Raw genomic sequence first — 6095 nt, 5'->3', positions numbered from 1 at the left:
GTGGAGTTTAGAGCAGGTCACAGATTCAGGCCTAGCGGAAAGAGTGGTGATAATATCTCTAAATTCAAGACGAAGGCCTTCTATGTTAAAATCAGAGAAGCAAAGAGGCCAGCCTGCAACAGCCAATTCATCAGCGAGGAGTTTAGCCTTCTGAAGGTACTGAGTGATCGAAAGATATGCTTGTTTGAGATTTTGGAATTGCATATAAATGTTAAGAATCTGGGTGTTCGAGGGGGAGGATAAGGCTATCGCAAGTGCATCCCAGATGTCCTTGGATGAATTTAATCCAATGACAATAGGTAGAGTCTCTTCTAAGAGAGAAGAGATTAAGAGATATATGATGAGTTGATCTTGTTGAATCCAACGGGTGTAGAGTAGATTTGGCTGAAAATTAGTGGATCCTTCAATAGGAGATAGGGGTGAAAGAAAAGGATTTGTTCCATTTATGAAACCTTGAAGATTTTGTCCTCTAAGATATGACAGTAGTTGAGTTTTCCAAAAGAGATAATTGGCGTTGGTGTTAGTTTAATTTAGTCAAAGTGGTACTGAGCATGGTTTTGAGTGTTGGAACAAGGAGATGGCACGGAGTTGTTTGAAGATGAACAGGTTGGGACTATCAGGGAAGAAGTTACCATTGTGTTGTGAATAGAGACAAGAGACATGGTGCGGAGAAAGAAGAAAAAAACAAGAATGAACCCGGCTTAGTCTGATACCATGCATGTCAAACATAATACACGGCAGAATTCAATAATTGGAAGACCATGCTTGTATTCTTTATTTCACGTAGTTTATATAGTACAATGTACATGAGATAAGCTAAGAGTCCAATAGGTGAAAGTTGCTACAAGAGATAATCCAAAAGCGTCTTAAGCGGCTAGACTACAATTCTAAGTCATTATCATAATATTTGAATATACATGATAAGATTAAGATGGTCTAACAGATCATAAGTGACACCATTTCAGAAACTCTGAATTAGAAAGTTCTGTGTCAGATAAAGGTGCTCTTCAAAGCTGAACCGACTGATGCTAGATCCATCAATATGATGTTGAAGCTCTTAAATATGAAGAACATGAAGGAAAAGATAACTCAATTTCATGTAGTTAGAATTATCTAGGCAAAAAGGAACCAAATCTTTAATATTAACCGTGTAAGGATTGTTAGGAGGTTGGGTAGCCATAAGTAAATAAACAAGAAGAAATAGTTTGGGGAGAACAATTTGGATAATATAGGAATTGCTTAGCTGAAATACGATAAATATATATGATCATCAAGGCTTTATTTTCTGATACCATGATATAAAACCAAGGCACACCCTTTATGGGTTGTTATTTATCTTTATATAGTGCTACAAAGTACAAGTAGGATATCTACTGAATCTTATTGGAAGAGTCCAACTCAAATACAATAATAACAGTGGCTTGTTGGAAGAGTCCAACTCAAATACAATAACTGAATTGTAGCAATTTCTGTATCATTCTTTCTTTGTGTGTCTAGTCTAGGTAGGGTGACTGGCCTTGAGAGTTGCATAATTTAACAACTCTTTATTTTTCTCAATCATTTTCATGTCTTCTTCACTCAAAGTAACCCAAGCTTCTACTCCACCATCCTTTGGATCTAATAATATTGTCGCATTCTTCACTTTTGCCTTAATTGTACCAAACAAAATTGGCTTCCCCCACCCAAAATGTACATCATAAAATGTGTAACCACACCAGCTAGTAAATCGATAGAAATCCACATCCTTTATGCCACTCAGCAAGCTTAAACCGTCCCTCAACAACTCTAGGGTAGTTTCCACGGCCTTATCCCCCTTCAATCTCTTCACATAGTTATTATCCAACTCGAATAACCCTTTTCGTATTGAAACCACCATGCTAGCTATATCTTCCTCACTCTCATGCTTAGATGCTAAAAGTAACCATGCGAAGTTTCGAATATGGTGAGCATGCATTGGAGGGTCAACTCGTTTCCTCAAGTTTACCGTATGAGTTAGCAAAGATGGCCTTTTGGAGTTTGCTGTTAGGCACTTCCACAAAATACTTGTCACTACTTCTACACGCGAAGGTATTGGTATCTTCTCACTTGACCCCTTAATCTTGAGATTTCCAATACCAGAAGAGTTAAAAACATAAATGTTGGTACGACATGGCTCACGAGATATAACGGCTTCAGCATCTGGTACGTGTCGTACGAGCGTTGCAATGGGAACAAGTTGTGTGAGCGCAAAGTTGGGATTGTCTTGGCGTGCCAAAGCAGACCAGTCAGTTAGGAATGTGAATACAGAAGAAGCATCAAATATTTTGTGGGTAGCTGAAATTCCGATAACCAATCCTCCACATTCGAATAGGTAACTTTAACGAGAAGCAAAACGGTCGATCAAAACGACTCAAAGGTAAGTGGAAGAAAAGATTTTGTAATTGTTTTTTCATGAGGGTTACTCATGAGAATGTCTTCCTAGCGTTGATTGTGCACAAATGCCTCGATAAATGGCACACCTTCATCGTTGCATCAACTGAAGTATTGTTTTTTCCAAGTCTTCCTGCCAAAGGGTAATAATGAGCAAGAACTTGAGACAAGGATTTCTTCAACTGCTTTAATCTTGTTGAATTGATAGCATTTGGGTTTTGGTTATCCTCACCAAGAGCTGGAGGAGGGTAATATAAAAGTATAGAGATATAATTTGAAGGAGAAAACTGATCGAGAGTGGAATAATCATAGGATTTTAGGTGATTGTGAGTGGGAGAAACAGGTTTGATGAATTCTTGGGAGATTAATTCCGTCATTTGTTTCCTAGTTGGTATGTTACGCCCTTTGGTTGCAGCTATGACTGCACGCATGAGATGATTTTATAGCGATAAATGCATCGTACTCTTTATTTCTAATGTTTCAAACATTTAGGTGAAGTCAAAAATTGTAAGCTGCATAATCAAAGTCTTGCCCAACCATTTAGGACAGCTTCCTGATATGTTTGGCAATTGCATTAATCATCAGCTATTGCATAAATATTTTTCTCCCATTGTGATGATATGCAAAAGGTGAACTATCTATACATGTATTATTTTAAAAGCAACGCTAAACGTTGACAAGTATCATTTTACTTATAAAAATAAAGTTTACATTTGACAAAAATATCATTTTTTTTAATGTTTAGAACTCTAAAATAAACTAAAGTTTTGGCCATTAAATCTGTTCAATTTGAACTATGAAATCCCTTCCCTAACTTTTAAGATTTATTGAAATTAACTAGGTGTCCTAATAATTTACACACACATTGTACCTTTAATTTACAAAATTTCATTATTTCTTCATATTCATTAGTACTTTGAAGTTTTACTCAATGAAATTAATTTCTTTTCAAGAAAGTCCACGTCTCCCATTCCGATTCATTATTTAACAAAGTACAAACAAGTTTTATATATCTATATTACTATAAAAGCATGAATACAATATCGGTTTACAAAATCTATATTATTATAAAAGCATAAATACAAAATCGATTTACAAAAATAACCTTATAATATTAAGCATAATAACTCATAATAAAAGAAAATAATCGAAATTCTAGATATTAGACTTATAATCCTATTAATTTTAGGTTACTACTCATACTACCTTCAAATTAAATACAAAAGGACTTGTCGTTATTTTGGTGAGTGAAGTCTAATAATGAATTTGACCCATTTACTTATCCACGTGATAATGTTTACAATTTGGTTCCAATAATGATAGAGGAATAAATTTTGAGTCCGAATATATTTATAACTCTATATTTATTAACTAGAAGAACTCATAGGGAAAGGACATAACTGTAATAACTTATTTTTTGTACTACAATACCTTCTATGCTAATTTTTAATATTTAAAATTAATACAATCTTATCTATTAAATTCTTATTTAAAATATGTGGGAAGGTTTAATAAAATCAATTTCATAAGAATCCTCCGTATTGGCAATATATTACCACTATATAATCTCCAATACAAAGAAAAAATAAAAGCAATATTAAATGGAATGCATAAAGAGTTGAAATTGAGAAGAAAAAAAAAATACCCCCACGATAATATATGTTTTTATTATATTTGAACTATTTTCCTACTCAAATAATATTTATTAATCAATTTTTCATGTAATATTGAAAAATACTCAATTATTAAACAACAATTAAGAAAATATTTAAGAATATAAATGTGTGAGAAAGAGAAAAAAATAGTTGGTGAGAGTCAACACCACTAATGATTCTACAAACATAAAGATCTAAAAGTGAAATGTCATATCAATCGTTTACTCTTTGAAAATAAAATTTATGGTGGATAAAATTATACTAATTAAGATTAAATATTCAAAACAAGAGATGAACTAATATTAAGATCTGAATCAACATAGAATAAATTATTTTTTATGTTAAAACCAAATAATTAAATCTTTTAGTTAATTATTTAGCAAGAGAATCCAATTCATCATATGACTAAAAAATTTATTCAAGTTAAAAAATATCTTGGGGCACATAAATTTATTCCATAAAAAAGAGCGTTAAACACAAAGTAAAAAGGTTAGTATATTATTAAGAATCAAAATGCTATACAAGTGTCTGAGGAAGCACAATCAAAGCTAAATCCCAAACAAGAACGAGTTTTCAAGACTATATTATAAAGTGTCGACTCTGGTATATCAAACAAATATATCAAAGTAGAGCAATGGTGATAAATTTATAAGGAAAATAAAATTGATAATAAGGGATGAAACACTTATGGCTTAGTGTCAAACGATCGAAATAATTGAGCAGAATTCTAGAGATATATTGGATGTTAATGAATCGTTTGATGAAAAATTAATGGTTTGAGAGGTGATTTCTGTCAAGTACTACCAGTAATTCTAAAATCGACAAAAGCAGAGACTGTAAAAGCTAGCTTGCCAAAGTTATACTTCTTGCCACAAACGAAAAATATTCAACTAACAAGAAATATAAAGTAAGAATAGATTCAATATTCAGTGTCTTCTTGCTTCGTGTCGGAAACGGAGAAGAGCATCAAATAAAAGATGATTTGGTTCTTCCTAAACACTTGGTTATCAATCCCAATGGTAATAATAGTGCATTTAATAAGAGAAATATTTCTATCATTAGATTAAAACACAATTTGTGCAAATCGCATAATAGAATTAAAAAGATATCTTAGCTAGCATAAATGAATATGTTGATAAACTAAATAAAAGGTTGATTGCATAATGTTATAGTAAAAACAAAATATTTTTCAGTTTTTGACTCAGTAGAAAATGATACCAATAATTACTACAAAGAATAATACTTAATTACTTTAATACAAATAACCTTCAACCATACATGTTTGTTGTCAAGTTTCTTATTTCTTATGTATGTTATTGTCACCGTATATATAATAGACTTAGTTAAAATTGATCTTCCATTGTATATAGATTAATTTTGAAGAAAAATATGCATGTCATGATACTGAAAAACTTAGATAAGCCGAGTAGCTTATGTAATAGCACACAAATGATATATAGAAATTTTGACAATAACGGCATACATGCAAAAATTATGGTATTGGTTAATGTGTTTCTAAGTATATTCTTATCCCTGAATTCAACTTTCGTCTTCCGAAACTAAGGAATATAATAAACAAAGTACAAGGACAAACATCCTAAATATTGGACTATATTTATCACAATATGTTTTCTTGCACGAATAACTGTATGTTGCACTTTCAAGAGGGATATCAAGAGGCAGAGCAACCAGCGCATTAGGAGGAAACATACACAAAAAAATGTTGTCCACAAAGAAGTGTTCGTTAAGATACCGTCACATTAAATACTTTTAAACTTTAATATATAATTATCTAACTAACATGATAAAATTAATCATTTGTGTAAGTTTTGATAATGTCCTTTTATTTTTATTTCATGTATTATGCTATTGTAATAGTATTTTTCTTCATTTAGATGATTGTTGTATTATTATACATAAAATTTCTCTTATTAATTAAATTTCATTGTTCCTTCATATAAATAAATATTTAATATATATATATATATATATATATATATCTATATATATATATATATATATATATATATA

General features: G+C 31.3%; 1 pseudogene; it reads right to left on the bottom strand.

Moving 5' to 3' along the window:
- Positions 1 to 1299: 1299 nt before the first annotated feature.
- Positions 1300 to 3014, bottom strand: LOC107817491 (epi-neemfruitin B 7-O-acetyltransferse L7AT-like; annotated as a pseudogene).
- Positions 3015 to 6095: the final 3081 nt, after the last annotated feature.

This window comes from Nicotiana tabacum, chromosome 10 (assembly GCF_000715075.1).
Source record: "Nicotiana tabacum cultivar K326 chromosome 10, ASM71507v2, whole genome shotgun sequence".
In the NCBI taxonomy this organism is placed as follows: domain Eukaryota; kingdom Viridiplantae; phylum Streptophyta; class Magnoliopsida; order Solanales; family Solanaceae; genus Nicotiana; species Nicotiana tabacum.
This window is presented reverse-complemented; position numbering and strand designations above follow the sequence as displayed.